This window comes from Agelaius phoeniceus, chromosome 5 (genome assembly GCF_051311805.1).
Source record: "Agelaius phoeniceus isolate bAgePho1 chromosome 5, bAgePho1.hap1, whole genome shotgun sequence".
Classification (NCBI taxonomy): domain Eukaryota; kingdom Metazoa; phylum Chordata; class Aves; order Passeriformes; family Icteridae; genus Agelaius; species Agelaius phoeniceus.
The window spans coordinates 17,941,721-17,963,919 of record NC_135269.1 but is presented as its reverse complement, the minus strand read 5'-3'; the positions used below and the strand labels follow the sequence as shown (position 1 = coordinate 17,963,919).

The window sequence follows — 22,199 nt, the reverse complement described above, 5'->3', positions numbered from 1 at the left end:
GCAAGGGAATGCTAATCTTATAAACCTTTTTCCCCAGGCAAGTTTTCTAGGTAAGGTGGGCAGCTCTTGTGAATTGCCAAAACCAAGTACAGGGCAAACTGAGCCCACAAAAAAACCAGCTTTGGCTGCACTCACACCCTGCTTTTGGGTTTTTGGTGGTGTTTTTTGGTTTTCTTTTTTTTCCTTTTTCCTTTTTTTTTTTTTTTTGACAAACCAAAGAAAAAAAATTACTCCAAACTTTTAAAAAGCAACTCCTACATCACTGTGCCTAAGAAGAGTTTTGATGCTACTAAACTTTCACTTTAAACATGCATTTGGTAAATATGTATAAGTGTAATGTTTAATTCACTGAATAAACACTCTGTCGCCCAAATTCAGTGTGTGGGTCCTAAATCCTGCAAACCCAAGGTTTGCTGAGACCATCCCCTCATCATCCACTGAGCTAAATGGAAATTCCTCTTGGTTATGTCTCCAAGGCAAATTCTCAATCTTAAAACATTTCTTGCTGTTACTGTATATAGTTCTTAAACAGTCCAAATTTTATAATCCCAAGGCAGGTTTGGGGTTTTTTCCCAGTTTGGTTATGAATACAGACCAACCCTCTGAGAACTATAGGCAGTCTCAGTTCCATATTTCCAATGTTCTTATAGTTATCAGAGTAAAAATTCATCACGCTATGTACAGTACTGTGGCCAAAGTTTTCTTTTCACACAATGAATGGGTTATGCTTAAACTGCACGTAGAGGTTTTCCAAGGAGAGTGAATCCTAAACATGTTTTCCCCAGGACGAAGTGAAAATGCGAAAACAAGAGTTTGTGGCAAAAGAGTTTTAATCTTCCAACACAGTCAGGACCTCTTTGTTGTTCAGTAAGTCAGTAGTAAGTGCAGAATAATGCTTTACAATACCTGTGGTATTATAGACCTGACCCACATGTTTTCCCACTGTTTTAAATCAGGTGTAGTGCCCCTGAAGTTAATCCAATGACTTTCCTGGCCTATAGAGGATGATCGAAGCTAAAACTTCCAGAAGTTAGAGTCCATCCCATCCTACAGGCTTGTCTGAATTCTTTAATTCTTTCATCTCATAAAGTACAGTTATGATTTCTTGGTTATATTTACGAGGAAAATTCTGGGCATGCTATATTCAAATTAGGAATAGAAATCTTAGACAAGGAAAAAATATGAATAAAAAACATTGCACAGAGTCAGTGGGAATGTTTGAATATTTGAATATTTGTATGAGAAGACCTATTAATATTTCTGGCATGCCTCATGATGTTATGAAGAAAACATCTCACAACCTGTGTTTGGAGAGATGTTACAGTCAGATATCTGCTGATGTTATGTTAGTTTTTTTGATGCATTTTGTGCCTTATTTTCAATCAGACTCATTCAGTTTCCTGTAGATGTGACTCTGGCACCTCTCCTTTTGCCTTTCTTCACAAATTGTTTATCAAATTTGACTGACAGTCATCCTCAACTCCTCTCTCAGACGTTACTGCCTTTTGGTTGAAAGAAAATATTGCCACTTTTCAGCACCTTCCAATTTACACCAATCAGCATCACTGTATTTCTTCCTTGTGGCAGCCTTTATTTCTTGAATGAAATTTTTTCTTGTATTATACAGAGAAACAACAGGACTGGGGTGGGGCAGCTCATAATTTGAGCTCCTGTCTAGTGCTTAATGCAAGTAATCAGGACATCAATAACAGCACTGGTGAAAGCTGTAAAATGCTCCAAATTATCTAAATTTTGACTGATTTTTCAAGGGCAGAAAAATCAATGGGAGAAAATATTTTTATCCAATCACACATTTGCCTGTATTTCATATTTCATTTCTGAAAATGCAGAACAGCCTGGGAAATTACTGCAAACCTCCACCGTTGCTTTAAGCTACTATGGATATTTTACTGTCTGATAACCCAAGTTAACACTTGAAAAACATAGAATTTCTGTGGCCTCAACACAATTTCGTTAACTTGCCATATGCAGTTTCTCTTCTCACTGTCTGTTTTCTTCTGCGCTTAGGACCTTTCTTCAGGGTTGAGAATGAGAGCACTCAGCCTTTACTGGGTGTGTGAAAAATTGACGTTCTGTTCCAATCCAGTTTGCAGGGTAGAATGAAAGGATTCAGGCAAAAGAAGTGCCAAGAAATGTATGCCAAAACAGAACAGGAGCCCCCTGTGATGACTGTGAACTCAGACATCAATGTTTTACATGGAAAATCCACATTCTTTGCTTGCTCTATGTGCTATTCGTGAGTAGCCAACACCCATGGCTGCTACTTAGTTATAAAACAATGTGGACATCTCAGTGCCAGTAATTCTATCACTTTCTACATGGTCACAGACTTCTCTATTCCTGTAATGCTCTTGTCTCAGCTTCCTCTCTCTGTGCTATCAAAATGTTTCCTTACACTGTTGCTCAAATTTTGAGCTGTAAAACAAGTAACCCAGAGTGCTGAGCAATCCTGCAGAGGGACCTCAACAGCTTGGGAAGATGGTCAGAGAAGAAATGCCTGAAATTTAGTAAAGGCAAATGCAGTGTCCTGCATTATTTGGAGAAAAAATTCAATGCACCAGCACAGGCTGAGATGACCTGGTGGGAAGCTGCTCTGCAGAGAAGGACCTGGGGGTCCTGGTGGACAACAAGGTGTCCATGAGGCAGCAGCACCCTGGGGGCCGAGAAGGTTGGTGGTGTCCAGGGGTGCACTGGGAAGAGCATTGCCAGCAGCTCAGGGAGTGATCCTGCCCCTCTGCCCAGCCCTGTGAGGCACATCTGCAGTGCTGTGTCCAGCTCTGGGCTCCTCAGGTCAGCAGAGACATGGAGCTCCTGGATTGGGGCCAGTGGAGGCTGCAGAGATGACTTAGGGCCTGGAGCATCTCTGGCAGGGAAAGGCTGAGGGAGCTGGGGCTGTCCAGCCTGGAGAGGAGCCCCAGCTGAGAGGGGCCCTCAGCCCTGGGTGTCCCTGCCTGCAGGGAGGGCTCCGAGCAGGGCCCAGGCTCTGCTCCAGGGGCCCAGCAATGGCACCAGAGGAACGGGCAGGGACTGAGCCCAGGAGGTTCCACCTGGGCAGGAGGCAGAACTTCTGTCCTGGACAGTGACCGAGCACTGAACAGATTATCCTGAGAGGGTGTGGAGTCTCCTCACTGGGGATATTCCAGACCCCTCTGGACACAATCCTGTGCTGTGGGATGGCCCTGCTGGAGCAGGGAGGTGGGACCAGTGACCCGCTGTGGTCCCTTACAGTCTCAACCAGTTGGTGATTCTGTATGAAAGTAGTGGATAGAAGAGGTTCTACTTTCTGTGCTTCTGGCAGGATCCTGTCACCTACAGAATAAACTCCACAGGTACCTGTAACTCCAAGTTCTGTCCTTGGCTCTCTGGATTGACAAGGTACTACTGAGCTACATGCACTGTTTTCCTAAGTCTGAGGACTGTCTTCAGTTGGGTCTTTCACTTGGCTGAATATCTATTAAATGTTAATTGTTAAGAACCAGCATAAAAGCCAAACTCTGTTTGCAGAAATCTGGACTCAGCTTAGGGGTAATGAATTTCCACTTAAGGGTGTAGTTGTGGCTTGTGTTAAAGTGGAAATTTACTATAGAAAAACATGAGGAAGATGAAAGTCATCTTGTAAACAATGCTGTGAATGATTCATAGGTCGGGTTTTGCTAGATAGTTTTATGAAATAGTTGTTTGAAAAAGTAACATAGCTGGCATCACACAGAGCAGCAGACCACATGAAACCTCAGCTCCAGTCTATTAAGACAGTGAGTCAGAGAAGTTTGTGAAATGTGAGGGCTTCTTCTGAAATTTCTAGGCATCTGCCTCCCTGCCTCATTACAGCTTCTGAAAATTGCTTAAAGAAGCAATGACATAAAACTAGAACAGTATTTTGAAGTGACAGAAATTTTGCCTGACAAAGGGAAGACATTAAGTGAAATTTACTGGGAAATTAAATAGGAAAATTTGCATGCCACAGTGGAACACTAAATATTATTAGACATTAGAGAAGTCCATTAACTAGCATTTTAGCAAGAACAAAAAAAAAAAAATAAAGAATCATGTGAGAGTCTATACAAAGCATAGGAAGTAGTTTCTTCAGTGCTCGTGAGCTTCTATACATTGTAAACTTTGCTCTTGTGGAACTGAGAAAATTTGTAAGTCCACAGTTGTAAAATAGTTCTTCTTGCCTGGGTGATCAGAATGTCCTACAAACCCTGCAGAACGATTCTCCTGGGATTATGACTCTGCCAATTCTGAGCATGGAAAGACTGGAGGCCCTGTCACATCAGCACACATGGCTACAACTATAAAACTGTCCAGAAATGTTGCCAGACCCTTTGCTGGCAGTCTGACTAAAGAAGATGAAGCATTTTTCAAAAGCTTAAGTACACCCATGGCTTTTCAATTTAGACAAACCCCTCAATTTTCCTGTTCCTTTACATGACATCCAAATTTGGTGGGGGGCGGGGGGGGGGGAGGGGAGTATGTTCGTTTTTTGGCTATATTTTGTTTCATGAGATTTTTCAGGTCTCTTGGTTTAGATTATACATTATTTCACATCAGTGTCTTACTGGCATCCAGTCAATCCTAGATATTTAGACAGCCCTTGTGATTAAAGGAACAGCACATCCAGGAATGCATCCATTCATCCCCAGGAAAATACCTCTTTAGGTATCTTCCCCATCAGATGCAGGAAAAGTCTTGGCAAACAGTGTGCTCTACATGCCTTATCCATACTTGTGAAGTTTTGTGAGATAAATGCAGTCCTGAATATGATTGTGCCGATTATTTTAACAAGCTCTTGGCAAGTGGAATATTGGACTCTTTTTATTTGACAGCTTTCAGAGATATTGTTTTGTCAGATCAAACATTACTGAGATTCTAAAAGAAAATTTGGATCATGGAATAAGTTTTAGGGATGGAAATTCTATTTTCTTGCCAGGAGGCATAGAAAACAGGCAGAAGATAAGTCTTGGTGACCATGAAGGTCCAATGACTTGGTGAAGGCAAGAGATGCAAACCACAAAAACACTAAACAGAATTAAGCATTAAAGTACATTCTCCTAAATCATGTTGTCTTCCCCTAAAGCCTGGTATCTCTTCCACAGTCTTTCTTTTTCCTAACAATTCTTTCTCTTCTCCTAACAAGTAAATAATCTCACTCCTTCTCCTTCCTTCCTTCCTTCCTTCCTTCCTTCCTTCCTTCCTTCCTTCCTTCCTTCCTTCCTTCCTTCCTTCCTTCCTTCCTTCCTTCCTTCCTTCCTTCCTTCCTTCCTTCCTTCCTTCCTTCCTTCCTCCCTCCCTCCCTCCCTCCCTCCCTCCCTCCCTCCCTTCTGCCACTTCCTTCCTTCCGCCACTTCCTGCTGTTTGTTAATGCTGATCACTTTTTGTGGAGAGAAAACCAGAATGGTGATTTCAAACCTTATATTTGAAAATGCTGTGGTCTCTTCCTCTACTTTTGCAATATCTCCATATCAGCCCAATTTTACTGAATTCTGTCGAGCTACACTGTGTTGAGACTTGATGTCAGAATGGAAACCAGTATTTAATAAAGAATCTTGTTAGGAAAAAATATCTTCAGTTTACAGAACTCGAGTGTTGAAGACAGATGATTTTCAGGTAATAGTCCTTTAAAGGAGTGTGATCAAAATCCATTAAATTCTTCAAAGACAGTTAGATTTAATAAACATAGAAGATATTCTAGAATTTTAAGGCAGATGGTTCAGAGACTTCCAATAAATATAAAAATCATTTTTTAAATATATCTTTAATGAGAAATGCCAAATATTAAAAAATTCAATTTGAAATTCTTGTGGAGAAGAAATTGTGATCCAGCTGTAAAAATAAGGGGCCATTACTCTGCTGAGCTCAGTCACATTTAATTGAAGATTCTTGAATAGACATCAGTGAGTGTCAAAAGGTCATAACCAAAGCAGTTACATGAGGGTAGATCACATTTTCCAAGGGAAACAGAAAGGGAAAGGAAATTTCTGCAGGAAAGTCACTATTATGACTAAACCAATAATAATAATAATAATAATAATAATAATAATAATAATAATAATAATAATAATAATAATAATAATATCAAATATGTTCTAATCAGAACTTGGGTAAGGGGCAGACCAATTTATCACTAGTAATTTAATTATAAACTAAAGTTGAGAACAATATGTGGTGGAATTGGAAGCCCTGATGAAGACTGAAAAAACCTTCTAATTTAACACTAATTAACATCTTCTGTCTTTTCAGAGTAAAAATGCAAGGAAAGAGGAGGATTTAAATCTTGTTGGAGTTACAATAGTGAAAGTGAACAGATTGAAAATAAAATTCTCTTTTCTGCTATTCCTCACATTATCTAAGGACCTGCAGCCATGAATATGAGACACTGCTGTGTGTGAGCATATTTAAATCATCAATGAAATTGCCTCTAGAACTAAAATCCATATTGAAGATAAATACAAGGCTGGACCCTTGGGTCACAGCTTCACAAGGACTTATGTTTGCATTTAACTTAACATAGATGGGTAATCCCATTGATTTCTTTGAGGCTGCCTACACATGGAAAACTAAGCAGAGTTTTAAATCTTGCCTGAATAATATCTTTAGATTATTATCTTCACAATGTCTGCAACAACCTGAAAATGCAGCCTGATCCACATCAGGGTAAGTCCTTACTAATCTGACAACCATTAGAGAAAGGCCTATGTTTCTGAAGGGTTCTTGGCTCAGTTTTGAGACTGGAATTAGTGAAAATAAAACTAGATTCTACATCAACCTGAACCATGCCGTGTTTGTTTCCTACCAAAACCAGAAGGTGAAATTCTGGTGACTGCCTGATGTATTTGTAAAACTAATTGACTCTTTTATTTCAAAGCCATTAGTGATTGTAAACCTTAGCTATTGCATAGTTTAAGTCTGAATTATTCCCATCTAAGCCATCATATTGATCGGACAATGACAGTTTTTAGTTAAAGTGTGCAGTGTCTATCAGCTCTGTTGTAACAGTGACAATCAAACCTTGCAGGGGCAGAGGATGTTTTTATTAGACCAAGCAAAAAGCTGCAGAAAAGGAAAGTTTAGAACTCACAAGTTGTCATGAAAAAGGACTTTCCTTCAACCCAAACAATTTTGACTCAAATATTTTTTCCCAAAATTTGGGGTTTTTTTTGTTGGTTTTGTTTTGTTTTGTTTTTTGGGTCATTTTAATTTGTTTGGTTGTTTTTTTTTTTAGAAAAGGCTAGACACATCATCATGCCTTCTGTTCAAAAGATTTTGTCCAATGAGCTTTATCAAACAAACAGAAAATAAAAAAAACCCAAAACAAACCACAGGAAATATAAAAATATTACTTAATGGCCCCACTGATTCACATTCGTAAACTGCATGTAAAATGTTATCATATAATATCTGAGGGTAAAATATTCTTACCCAGTTAGACAGAAGAGGTTTAAAACAAAAAAGCTCTTTATATGGCCATTAAGCAAACTAGCAGAAAACAGACAATAAGAATACACTGGTTCTGAATTCTGTGATCTTGTGTCACCTGATCCTAACACCAATGGATTCCACATTCTGCAGTGCAATAAATCAGTGTAGAACTCACCCCACTCTCTCAAAAAATGCAGTGGATTGCTGGAACTGCTAAATCCTTCTGCAAAAAAAAATCTCTGAAAGTGAGCAGAAGAAAAATTCAACCAATGAACACACTAAGTGCAGTGTTGCAAACATCCTTTAATCAGTCACCTACCTCAAAATTTTATTTTTCACAGAAGTAATACAAAACCATATTACATGGGGATGGAGATTTGGTCTGTACTGCCAAAAAACCGAGACTCGGACTGGTGCCCCAACCTTGGCTCACGGGCCAAGTGCTACGATCTGGTCTTTGTCAATGGGCTTGAGCTTTCTTCCTCCCTGGAAAAGAGTGGCAGAATCCCTACAGAATGCAGGTTTTGGGCTGTAAGCTTCCCTGATTAACTCCAAGGATAGCTGGCCTGAGCCAAAATTGTGTGAGGAAGCAGAAACACATACTGTAGAGGTCTGTAAGATAGTGTGTGATTCTGTTTCCTTACACAGATGTCTAAATGTTATAATAAATTTGGTAAATCAGGGTGCATGTGATTTTGGCTAATAAAATTACATAACCCTAAATGCACCTTTTAAAAATGTGTCCTCCAGATTCAGACATATCACCATTTATTTCAACAAAGGAGGATTATTTTCTTAATGGAAGAACAGCTGATGTCTGAAGGTGATGGTGAGACTGCTCTGTTAAACACTGTGCTTACACAGAAGTGCTGATGAATGTTTACAAGAAATGAAAGTACTTTCTAATAAGAAAAAACTGGGCTAAAAACAAACATGTCAAAGGCAGAATAAACTGTGTGCTCCATTTCAAGTCTCCTGCTCTGGCACAGCCATGGTGCTTTAAAAAGAGCAATGGAAGATATTCCCTGCCAGCACCTTTCCATCACAATGAGGTCACTCACAGTCCAGACTGCAGGTTTTGCACATAGCAGGGAACATCACAGAGCTGATCTGGAGTGGCAGAGCAGCCAGATGGAGCTTTGAGGTGCACTGGTGAGGCCACACCTCAAATCCTGTGTCCAGGTCTAGCCCTGTCACTGCAAGATGGACATTGAGGGGCTGGAGCATGTCCAGAGAAGGGAACGGAACTGTGGAAGGGTCTGGAGCTCCAGGAGGGGCTGAGGTAGCTGGGGAGCTCAGCCTGGAGAAAAGGAGGCTCAGGAGGGACCTTCTGGCTCTGCACAACTCCTTGACTCCCAGGAAACAGGGACAAGATGACAGGAAATGGTCTCAAGCTGCATTAGGGGAGTTCAGGTTGGACATCAGGAAAGATTTGTCCACTGAAAGGGCTATCAGACACTGGAAGGGGGTGTCCAGGGAGGTGGTGAATCCCCATTCCTGAAGGTATCCAAGGAACTGCCAAATGTGGCACTCAGTGCTCTGGTCTGGTTGACAAGGTGGGGATTGGTCAAGTTTGGGTTTGATGGTCTTGGAAGCCTTTTCCAGTGATAATAATTCTGTGATTTGATGATTCTGTAAAGCTGCCATCTGTGAGGGTGTTAATGCAGAAGGTGGGACAATTTCTCCCAGCACTTCTGAAAGAAGTGCAGTCTCAACACCTGCTCAATCCTGTTCAAAAGTCTTTACTGAAGAGGTGAATTGCAGCCTGGAAAAGAGGGAAGCTTTGCCTCTGCAAATCGCAGCCTCAAGGCAAGGCTGGTTCCACATGAGGACTGGCATTTGGAATCAGCTAAGGTAGCATCTCCTACCTGAGGTTCCACCTTTGACACCCCTTTAAACATCCCTACTGATTCTCCTTCAGAAGCTGCCTTGGAAGGACTCTCTCTTTTCAGGTGAGCTGCAGGACGTGCCAGCTTTCACCTCCTGTCCAGCTTCATCTCACCAAAAACATCAGAGAGGGTGATGGAAGAAATCATTATTTTTCATTTCATATAGTAAAAGTCTAGCTATGACTAATTTGACAGCAAATTTTACAAATCCACCAAAAACACCATGATTGATTTTACAGGGGGGATTTCATAGAAATCATGAAATTTCATAGCAAATTTCATACAGGGAATTCATAGAAAGCTCAGCTGTATAGATTTGTGCATCTTTTGGTTCTTAAAGGATCCAGCTGGAGAGTTTTGAATCTGCAGTGGGAGAGGTGACACATGAGGGCAAAGGATGGGAACTATTAAAAGGAAACTCTTGAGCTGTGTCCATGCAAGGAAAGGAACTGACTGCCTTGAAAGAGAAAAGACAGGAGGAGAATGATGGAAGAGAATGGATATTCTTGCTATTCCTATTGCCTGTACATATGGTTTTTACCGAAGGAAAAAAAGACCTGAAGGAATTTGGATTTGTAAGGCCTAGTGAAAGACAGCTCTGACACCAAATATGTGGTAAAAGGGAGATTTGCCATGTGAAAGAGGAAGTCTTTAATTCTTGCCAAGGGGGAGGGGAACAAGAAATCTTGGGAGTTCCCAGTCCACTATTTTATGCTCTGTCAGTTTATCAGAAGTGAAGTGTGTTTCCCAAGCAGAGAAAGGAGACAACAAATTGGTGTTTGTATGGGAACAGTGTTGTGAGAAATCAATTACTTTTATTTCATGATACAACTTCAAGCAAAATAATTTTTTGTGTGTAAGTATTAAGTGTTACAGGGATGAAAAATCAAATTAAGTTATATTTATTAAGAAAATATAGCATCCCAGGTTTATTATGGATTTCCATATGCCATCTTTGGGTGATGAAATAAGAAGTCATTTAATTACTTTGAGAGGGTAATAAATGGCAGCTCCTGTGAGCTGTTCCCTGAAGTGACTTTGCAAATCATGATCTTTGTTTTGTTTCTGCCATGAGGGTAAATGAAATCACCTTGATTTTTCAGTGAAATTCCCTAACAGCTCTTGTCTTGCCTTGCATGAACCTGCCTGAACTGACATCCATATAATAATATTAGGAATATAAATCACTCATTTACCTTCATGACAGGAGGATGGGGCAGCCTGTGCCGCCTGCATGATGCAAAGGACTTGAGCCAGCCTGAAATCAGTGAGGCAAGAGAAGGCTTTTGTTTCATGTCTCAGCACAGGAGTGAGGGAGGTCAGATTCTCCCCCTTTCCAGCCTGCCAAGCAGCCAAAAACTGGATCCCCACGGAAGGACTGGGTTAAGACATCATGCTGTTAACAGGGGCTCCAAGGCAGTCCATCTGCTGCCACTGTCACACTGCTGCTGTGACACAGCAGAGTTGCCAGGGAAGACACCTCACTCCTGGGCTCTTTATGGAGTCCTTGGGAATCAGAAGTGTGGTCCATTCAGAGGGGCTGGAGGAGACTGTGGGAATGGGAAACCTGATGGATTTGGGGGCAGGGAGAATGTGAAGCTGCTTGGATTTTCTGGGAAAGCATGCATGAAATCAATGGGCTGTTGTTGAGGGGGGGAAGGAGGAAGAATTTGTATTTGTTCTCTGATAGGGAAATATAATACTGGGGGATTTGCTTTGGAGAGGGAAAAAAAACTATTTGAGAAGAAGGCTACTTGCCTGACCAGAAAAATGACTGAGGGAACCCTGTTTTAAAAGAGCTGGATGCCTACGCCTGAATTAATAAACTAGGAACTGCTGTTGAAATTATGCAAGGAATTTCTGAAGGAAAGACAAGAGGGGACATTGGCAAAACAAGAAGGTAGAAAAAAAATATGAATTTAATGATCAAGTTCAAAACAGATCAGAGATACTTCTGCTAATTTATTTCTCCTCTGTCTCTAAAAAAATCCTTTTCCCTCAGGAATAAATGTTTAAGTGGAAATACATTTAATTATGACTCTGTCAGTTCCATGGTTTGGAAGGATGGAGATGAGGACTGGGTTTTGTTTATTTTGAAAAATAAAATACATTGGATCTGAAAACTGACAAACAAGTTATCGCTTCACTTTTCAGATGCACGAACACAGAAAATATCCAGGTTGAAATCTCATAAATTTTCACAATATGTTCCACAGCTTGCTTTTGATGCCTGAGAATCCTCGATAGCTCTAAATTAAGAGAGGGAAAATGACAAAAATGTTCAAATTATTTAAAGTCTAACACATAAAATTAATCTTTGAACAGCTTAAATTCTATCCTGTCCACTCTTCTGCAGTATCATCACTGATTTCTAAATGATAGTGGTGTCTTTGCTGATATAATAAATTATATAATGTCTCTGCAGAGTAAATTAGGAGGGGATTTCAGTGATGTCAGCTGCAATTAAGCATGAAATTTTGGTTTTCCTTTTACCCCTTTTGTCAGTGTTTGTAAAAGTTTTATCCAAAGTCTCTCTGGCTAATGGAAAACTTTTCCTTGGTTTCCTCTCACACCCAGACCCTCTAAAAGTTTCTTTTGTAGCAAGAATTATAGTTTCTTTTTTGTTGCCATTTATTTCTAGAAAGCCTGAACAAATCAGGTTTTTTTGTAGGAAATGTGTCATAGTGCTTAGAGAGCAGAGACTCCTTGGCTTGATTTTCTGTGGAGATAAGATTGATGTTAACAAAATGTCTGATGTTTGCTGCTGTCCTTTCTCTTCATAATCTCAAAACCCTTTTCCAATTTCAGCTACATCTGACAGATGACTTCAGTTTTAAGAGGAACTAAACTGCAAATTTCAATAAAGTGGTGGCTGGGACAGAAGAAGATCCAAACAAGTCTTTCCTGAGGGAAAAGCTGGAGCAGAAACTCAAATATATTATTAGAAACTGGAGCAGCAAGGCAGTGGAAGTTCTGTAGTCTTGAAGCAAGGCTTGGCCAGAAAGTGGTATTCAGAGAGCTCAGCCACAAATCCTGGAACACCAGGGTGTCAGGCTTCAGGTGTTGTACTGATGATTCACATTCTGAGGAAAGAGGAAGACTTGTGAATAATTTCTTTGTCGATACAGACTTTTTCTCATTTCCTTATTTGAAGAGAATGACAAATTTTAGTCTGAAAAATTTAAGAGAATGTGAAGAAAATGCAGTTATTTTCCTGAGTTTTCTAGACAACACTGGAAAACCCACACATCACTTTTTTTTTCTGAAGTCCTTCTATTCATTCATTTGCCTAACGATCCCATACTTTTTTTCTTTTATTTATGAATGTTAAGTAAGAACTCATTGATTTTTTTAATTACATCAAAATACAAACATTTCCAGAATGAAGTAATTTGTACCAAAGATTACTTTATGGTCACCACTTGTAACAAAAGATTAGGGACTGCAAATGGTAACTGTGAAGTAGTGAAAACAAATTTAGTTTCATGTGTAATTTTTTTTTGTGTCTTTCCACAATTGCAAACATATGTACAATTCCTCTTTTGCATGGGAGCCTCTCATCTTTTCAACTTTCAAATTAAAAAATAAAAAACCCCAACAATTTCTAAGGGTCAAGGGGACAAATATAAGGAGTGGAATAACCGAGTAGGCAGAAAATCTACAAAAGGGAATGTGTGAGTCAGCAGATCCACCGTGATGAAAAAAGGAATCCCCTGTAAATGAGGGGTGCTACAGAAGGTATGGGAAGTAATACCTCTTTCCCATATGGATAAAGCCCAATCTGGGATTCTGTGTCCAGCTGAATGCACTTAACAGCTGGAGAAATGCCCCTTGCCAACTGGCAAAAACCCAGAGATGAACACCAAGAATTATCAGATGTCCAGAAAACACAGCTAGAGAGACAAGAGCAAAGGAGCTGGGTTTGTTTAGTCTAGGGAAGGGAAGAATGTGCAGAGACATGATAACAGCCACCAGGAACAGAACAAGACATGATGTGTTTGAATTGCCTCAACAGAAAGAGGGTGGGAATTAGGGGAAAAAAACTCAGCTTTTTAATGGCAAGATAGTGAAAGGCTGGATTAGCATGCTCCAGGAATTTGTGGAGGCTTAAAGAAAGATTTAGACAAATATTTGCTAGGTGAGTTGTGAGACTGAATTTTGCTTATATGTAACACTGCCCAGGGTAGAAAAATGGACTGGGTGACTTCTTAAAGTCTGTGGCAGTCTACATTTTAGTGGATTTTTTTACCATTGCTTAAAATCATGACTTTGAATGTTTAAAAAAATTGAAAGTGAATGGGGCCTAATCCTCTGTTTCTCACGCAGTTTTACTCCTTATATACACATCAATGCATTCCTTTTCTCGACTGATTATTATCCTAACTGTTCATTATTCTGAGAATTCTATGTTCAGAAACAAGTGACTTTAAAGACTATATTAAATTTAAGGTTTTCCCTTCATAGCAACTATAAAATGTGAAAGATATATTTTTAAATACTTATTCTTTAGTATTATAAAAATTGAATTATTCTATTAATACCTGGCTTAATAAGCTTTAAAGTAGCTTTATAAGTCTGACATTTTTATTTAAGATAGATTCTTCTGGGGTATATATTTGGTTATATTTTCTAATGTGATAATAATGCAGTATTCTGTTCCTAGTTTTTACTTTTTCTCTTCTTTTTTTCCCTGTGTATAATAGGTACAGATAAAGAGTAGCTAATAAGACTTTGGCTGAAATATCTCTTTGCTTTTATCAGTTTTAAATCTACTGACTTTGGATTTAACTGCTTTCCCTCTGCTTCTGAACTGTAGGTCAAAATAAAAACTTTGCATTATTCTAGTCCTTTCTGGTGGATCCCTTCTCATTCACTTCTCTCAAATCCATGGACCTGCTACTCCCAGTCTGGCTTGCAGGTGCCCTCTTGTCTGTCTGAGGGTCAAAATCAGCTGTTGGCTGGGTCTCTTTCAAGCAAGAGCACATCCCACACAGTAAGAGAAGGAGAGACAGCTGAGAGCAGCACTTTTGGAGCATCAGCAGAATGGCAGATGGGTTTAGCATGAGTTTTTGGACAATTTGATTCATCTGAGCACAAAATAGTTATGTGGAAAACCAGGTTACAAGGCATATTCTGGTATCTTAAATGTGACAGCAGCACCAACAGAGGTGGGAAAGCTTTGCAAAGTCCTCTTAGGAGGGTGATACAGAATAATCTGTAATCTGTAATCTGCTTCAAAAACTACATTTCATCTTCCTTGTTAACAATCAGAAATTGAAATGAAACTTGAAGAATAGAACTTAGGAGTAGAAGTAAGTTAAACTCTGAGCAGAAACAGAAACAAGTGCTATATAGGGAAATATAATACTAGCTTATTCTGGAAAAGAGAAACACGCTACTGAAAACGTCCCATAAAATTGGGTCTATCAAAGCATAAAATATAAAGTTAGTACAGGTTTTAAAAGGTCTTATATTATTTCATTTGAATTGAGATGAAAAAGAGTAGTTCAATATTTTGGAGGAGTATATGGGTGACAAGATTGTAATCAGCTATAAAAACTATATCTGCATCAGGTCAGTGTGCTTCCGTACGTAATAGAACAAAAAAAATTCCTTTGTCAAGGTGTACATTCTAAAGGTTTGCTTTCCTACAAAAACATCTCTGTCAGTTCAGAAACACAATTATTATTTAGCGAAAAATGCCATGAATGGTTGTTCCTATCCTTTATCTGCTGTTGAAAAGTTCTTCCAGGTGCAAAAGATTTTTAAAATTCTTTTTGGTCTAACTTTAGATGCATTGAATAAAATTTGTCTTATTTTTCATGAAGAAACACAGAGATCATTGATTCCGTGGTCCTGGTGTGAGAAACTGCTACTTTTTTGTTGTAATGGAAGTTTTTCAGTTTGTTTGGAAAGTGTCACTACAACAAACAGTGTTTGCTTTGATGGTCATTGATTTTGATGGTATAAAATTAATTTAGAGTCTATTAATGAGGACAACATGTTGATTTTGTCCAGCCCACAGCTGGATAGAAACATGGTGTGCTGGGGGAGTAACTGGCTCGCAGGCTGGGCACAGAGGGTGACAGTGACTGTGGTGACATCAGACTGGGGACCTGTCACTGTTGTGGTTCTGCAGGGCTCCATCAGGGCTCCATCTTAAGCCCCGTTCTCTTCAACAGCTTCATAAAAGAATTGGATTCAGGACATGTAGGGATACAAAGTAAGTTTGCAGATGATACAAAACTGGGAGGAGCTGTCGACTCCCTCAAGGGCGAAGAGGCTCTGCAGAGAGCCCTGGACAAACGACAGGGCTGGACATCACCAACTGTGTGAAGTTAACATAGGCAAGAGCTGGATTCTCTGCAGCTGGGATGGGACAGCCCTGAATGTACAGACAGACTGGGAATGAGAGGCTGCAGAGAAGTGTTGTGGAAGGGGACCTGGGGGTCCTGGTTGATGGCCAGCTGGACATGGGCCAGCAGTGCCCTGGCAGCCAGGAGGGACAGCCCTGTTCTGGGTCACCAGGCTCAGCATGGCCAGCCAGGCCAGGGAGGGGATTGTCCCGCTCTGCTCTGGGCTGGGGTGGCCTAACCTTGAATATTGTGTTTTGAGTGCCACAATATAAGAAAGATCTAAAGCTGTTTGAGAGTGTCCAAAGTAGGGTTTTGGAGATGGTGAAGGGCCTGGAGGGGAAGCCACATGAGGAGCAGCTGAGGGCACTTGGTCTGTTCAGCTGGAGGAGACTGAGGGCAGAGCTCATTGTGCTCTTCAACACCCTCACGAGGGGAAGAGGCAGGGCAGGCCCTGGTCTCTGCTCTGTGTGACCAGGGACAGGACCCAAGAGAATGGCTGGAGCTGGGTCAGAGGAGGATTAGGTTGGATATCAGGGAAAGGTTCTTCCTCCAGAGGGTGGTGGGGCACTGAACAGGCTCCCCAGGGTGTGGTCACAGCCCCAAGGCTGCCAGAGCTCCAAGAATATTTGGACAGTGTTCTCAGGCACAGGGTGAAACTGTTGGGTGTTTGTGCAGGGCCAGGAGTTGGAGTGGATGGTCCTTCCAACTCAGCACAGTCTATGATTCTACCATTTTGTAGCCAAGAGGCCACAGCAGTCATCCAGGCGGCCAAAGGAGACAGAGCAGGGGACACAGCCTTGGTGTAGTTCAAAGTCTAAACTGTGCTGTCTGTCCCTCAAATATGTAAATGTGTATCAGAGTTTTGGGCTGGGATTTCTCATTTCTCCAAAGACACAGAGATTTTGTTCCAGTGGAATTTTTGTCCCAGTGTGCTTTTTTTTTTTTTTTTTTTTTTTTTTTTTTTTTTTTTTAATTTTGAAGTCCCCAAGATGTTAATAAAAATAGAATTCTTGTCTTCCAATCAGCTCTAGCTGCTGCCTGGTACCAGTTTTGGGGAAGATGTTCATACAGCTTCAGGACATTAATAGGAGGGAATAACTTCACATTGGAAAGACATTCATCACACGGCATCTGTGCATGTGTGGAAGTAATTTGAAGACTTCTGTGATGTACAGCTCACCAGAAGCCATTTTCCACACTGGCAATGATGACAATCCAAAGTATTGACTTATGCTGGCTAGTCTTGATGTTGTCATGTTGTCTTGGGGGTTTGGTCAACTGTGAAAAGAAATTTCATTGCCACTGCTTGAAGAAAAAAAAAAAAAAAAGGAAATAAGCTACCATATTGTTATGATTCTCCAGCTGTCTATCAGTTTACTACATGAAACTGCAAAGTGACATCTAAGTTGTGATTTATTTTCATAAATTAAGAGCAGGCCCATTATGCCAGCCCTAAAACACTCTTGGTGTTTGCATCGGCCAATTACTGTGGAAACTGCTGAAACAAATCCTTTGTTTATGCAGGATTCAAATGTTAAAATCCTTGGATAAGGATCTGGAAAAAATGCCTCAATTTTTTAAGAATTCTTGCAAAATATCACTAGACCAAGAAATTCCGACTGCTTCATCTGTTTGTTGCTCCATCTATATCCTTCTCTGGAATTTCTTGCTGCAGATCTACAAAGGAATAAATGAAAAATTGCTGTTCTCCCAATAAACCTATAGCAAGCAGCCTTAAAAAACAACTAATCTGTAACATTCCGGCCATATTTAGCAGTTTTTATCAGAGGTGTGCAGTAGGAAATGATCTGTGGGGGTTTTGAAAGACTGAAATATGAGGATATTCAAGTCCTGCTTTGAATCCAATATAATCCTGCTCATGAACTTGTCCCATTGAAATCATGTTCATAAAAGCATACCTCTACACACCCTTCCTAAAGTCAATTTTAAATGCCTCTGGTATTGTAAACCTGCTTGATGGGACAGATCCTGCTTTTCCAGGGCAAAACAGAACCCAGTGTCTTGCCATTCTGTGTGATTCCCTTTCCAAAGAGTGGGAATGGAACAAAATGTAAGAAAAGAGAAGAAAATGCACAGGTGGCACAATAATCAAAACTGTGCATTTAATACATAAAAATTCATGCAGAAATACACACAGATTTAATTTTACACAAAATGAAAGGCAGACTGAGGTATTTGACTTAAGTATTTGCTCTATCAGACATTTTTAAACTGATATTTAGTTTACGTAGATTCAAATAATGGAAGAGAGATGCTATTTTGTTTATTAACACATGACATCAAAGTCCACATACATCATGTTACATATGTGAATTCCTGATTTTTTTTTCACTGTTAAATATATTTATTAGCTCTTTCTAGGTTTACTTTAATATTTTTACACATAGACACAAATATATTTTATCCTATTTACAGAAGCACCTTTTGTGGTTTTATTGCTGTAATAACAGGCTTCCCAAATAATGAGGTTCCCAATCTATGTGCTATTTATCATGTTATCTATGTTCATGTTTCTTATTTCTATTTATCACATCATCCATGTTCATGTTTATCATTTCCAGTTACAAAGGAAAAAAGTTTCTTGGTTCTGTTCACCCAGCAAAGCACTGAAATTAGATTCATCCTCCCCATTTTACTGTCCCCACTGCCTCTGATTAGGGCTGATTATGGAGCAGCATACTGGTAATTAACATGTTTCTGGTTTTTAAAGATATACTTCTCATAAGAAGCATAAAAATCTGTATTTTTTAAATGAAGGTATTTTGACATGTTGAAATATGTTTGAAATATGAAACTTTATGAACACATGTCCTTTTATTAAAAGTCCAAAACAGCAGAAACTCATCAATGTCCCTATCTTGAATATATAAAGTATAGAAATGGATATAGATCATCACAAATTAAAACTGAAGAACATCTAACAAGGCAAATCATGTTAATTAACAGTTATTATAGCAAAACACCTTTCCTCTTGTTTGTTTTAGTGATTTATGCAGTAGCTTTTTTTGATAGAGGCTCATGATATGAGAAAACAGCACAGTCCTGCAGTCCTTCCCACAGAAATGGTTCCAAAGGACATTCCAGAACTGGGGACTGTAAAAAAAAGATAGAAATCAAATTTAAAAGTATTTGTAAAAATATTAGCATGACAAAATTCAAACAAATAAATGTGCTGTATTTTGGCAGAGTGGATAAAACAATGAAGAGAGCAGAGAGAGACATGAGAGAGCATTCATTTAGGTACTCTGGGTAGGAGACCCTTATAATTAAGCCTTCTGGAACCAAGCTAAATTAAATAAAATCTATAAATACAATGCATAAATATAATGAATAAACATAATTCACAAATATAAATTAAATACTCCTCTTCAGCCATTTTACATCCAGGTGTCTTTAGGCACCATAAGGATATAGATGTGCTTCAGCCCATGTCACACAGTAGGTGAGCAGTAACACCAGGAACAAACCCCACATTTGCTGGAAGGACCACACAGAATTAAGCCCAGGGTGGATGGCTGAAATATCAAGCACCAAAGAATGCAATAAAAAGATCAAATGCACTTTTCCAAATGCTTTGCAAAGTAAAATGGTGGTTTTTTTCCTCAGTACTCCAATCCCGTAAGCACCATTTTGTTTTCAATGCTTGGTGATACTGGGTTTCAGTTTGTGGTTTTGCTATTCTTCTTTTAAGTGAAGTAAAGAAACATACACTAAATAAAATGAGGGGTGCAGTTGACCTCTAACATTTCATGAGAGGCCTTGTATGTTTACCACATTTAAATGAAAATCAACTTTGGCTGGAGCAGTGAAATAAAAGACCTGAAGGAACAAGGCAGCTGGATGATAGAGTTTCTTCTTGATTTCTGTGACAACACATCTACCTATCTACTACCAACCAACCTACACAGTTAATTATTCTACTTCTAAACACCCAGAGGGAACAACTCATGTATACAGCAGCTTTGACAATTGAAGCCCAAGCTAAAAATATAATGGGAATTGAAAATTGGAACACTCTGGAATATGTAGACTTTGCTTCCATTTCTACATCCCTCTCGCGGCTCTTGACCTAACCTAGCTAAATAATCTCTCTTTCATAAAGGCATTTGCAATGATTTTGAAAATTAAGGTGGCTCCCAATCTGCCTGATATATCTGTAATATTTCCCAGGTTTGCACTTTGGAAACCTTTGAAATGAAACAAAAATTCCTCCAAATGTTTATGTGCAAGAGCATAATTGCACTGTATATATGCATATAAAATATAAATGTGCAATATATGTGTGACCAGACCTCTTGGGCCACAAAGAAAAATCTTGCTCAGGCTTAGAATTTCATCATTTAGACTTTCTTCTCTAATACTCCCATTGCTGCTTTTATTTTGCACTTGCTGTTCCACATCCGAGGTTTTGCTTGCCCATGGCAAGAAAGAGTTTAGGCACCACCTATTTAATTTCAGATTGATTCACACTACCATTTTCAGCAGAATTAATATTGAAATGTTTTTGACCCATTAGTTCTAAATAGTACTTTTGTTGGGAATTGTGCAGCTGGGGGAATATGTCTGTGCCCAGCTATGATTTCCACTTGGGGTAGGGAAGATTGTTTTAGATGTTACTATTACTGAGAATTAAATTATTTATTGAACAGGTCTCACAGTCCTGTGTCCGTCCTTGCCCCCTTCTCCAGAGAAGGAGCTAGGGAAGAAAACTATTGCAGCCTGTGGAGAAAAATGACATTACAATGACATTAAAAATGTCATATGTCCTTCAACTGCAAGTATTGAATTGTTAGAAAATGCTGGAAAGTGAACAGAAAAAGGAACTTTGTCTTTTTCTTGAAGATACTGAGAAAAATCCACAGGTGATAGTTACCAGAATTATGAAGGAGAGTAGAAATGCTCTTGTAGTTTTGCTCTGTTTTTCTGTGCCCTATTTCTAAAACTCTTCTAGGGATTCTAGGAATGGCCTGGTACATGTGTGTGAAGGTAAGCAGGTTTCATCTTCCATTTGCCTCATCCCCGGAAGCGTTCCAGGGCAGGCTGGATAGGGCTTGGAGCACCCTGGGATAGTGGAAGGTATCCCTGCCCATGGCAGGGATTGGATCTAGATTATCTTTAGGGCCCCTTCCAACTCAGGCCATTCTATGACTCTATGATTGCATAATTTAGTAAATCTTTATTATTTCACATGGCACACAAACCTTAAAACACGGTAACTAGAAAAAAACCCAGTCCATTTGTGTGGTTCTCTCCTGTTTGAGAGGATTATCTGAGTAACCAACCCAGCAAGCTTAGGTCAATGAGTCTTCCTGAAGGGATATAGGGCATGGATGTCCCAAACACAGAAGTGGCATCAGAGACAGGAACTGTATTGCTAAACTGGATATGGTGATATTAAGAGGTACTGGCACTTGGCAAGCTTTGCCTTTTTCAGATAGATCCTGGAGATCCATTTTCTGAACTCCTCCAAAAAAGGGAACAAAACAACTAGGTGGTGGCAGTCCCATATTGCAGGGCCACCTCCCTGCTTGAAGGGATTTAGGGATTGTCAGTAAACCACACATCATAACTTCACAGTGTCAACAGAATGGCTGCTATAACTTCTACCCACAGTTTTTGCACCTTTCTGCCAGATCCTTTTTGTCTTCAAACACACACACACACACACACACACACACACACACACACACACACACACACAAAACAGGGAAGGGAAGCTGTGGCAGAACCTTTGTCCAAGATGAGCTTTTCCTGGGATCCTATCTCAGTGCCAGTGGCTGGAGAACTGGTAAAGTTTGCCAAGTTTCTTTGTAAATCCCAGATCCCAAATCAAGTGAGTTTGCTGATGAGTGACTTGCAAAATCCTAATCTGGCCTCTGACAGTAACACTGTGTGGCTTTCAGCAAGTCTCAACACCTCTCTGCTTCTGCCTTCCCATGGCTAAAACGTTTATTTGTCTGTCACAGCAGGTTTTTAGGGAGAATGCATAATTTGGCATATCACAGAAAATATTGCTTTTCTGCAGTGAGTTAAATAATCAGGCCATCAACAGTGAGATAAGGTCTCCCCTGAGAAGAAAATTGATGTCTAGGATAATTTTAGGGTTTATAACATATCAAGGTCTACATAAATAAATCAATTCAATGCAAACAAGAGGAAAAATGGTCAAAAAAAAACACAGTTCAAGAAACTGTTGCCGAGCACAGTTAATCACTTAATAACAACATCTCCTCTTGGAAAAAATAAGGTAATAATTGGGGTTATCATCTGGTCTGTAAAACCTAATTTACAGCTGGCACAAGTGAGAGCCTTTCAGTTAAGTGAATGAAGGAACATCCATCACCACTACTCCCAGAGCACTCTGTTCTCTTAAAATCAGCACAAGCAAACTCCCCAAAATGTTGCTTAATTCCTGCAATAACAGAATTTGGGAGATGAAACTGGTCAGGCTTAGCCTGAGAGTAGGGTGCATATTTACACACAAGAAATGTTA

General features: G+C 39.6%; 1 protein-coding gene across 5 annotated transcripts in view; it reads right to left on the bottom strand.

The window, feature by feature from the left end:
• LOC129119895 (potassium voltage-gated channel subfamily A member 5) overlaps positions 1–22,199 on the bottom strand; it is a 197,799-nt gene that overhangs the window by 19,542 nt on the left and 156,058 nt on the right. For 4 of the 5 annotated variants that reach the window (XM_077178433.1, XM_077178432.1, XM_077178431.1 and 1 more), the window contains one exon: positions 17,784–18,799. The exons of the other annotated variant lie outside the window; for it this stretch is intronic. The gene's annotated coding sequence lies outside the window, so the exon portion shown is untranslated. Of the gene's footprint in view, positions 1–17,783; positions 18,800–22,199 lie in introns of those variants that run through there. 5 annotated transcript variants of the gene reach the window in all.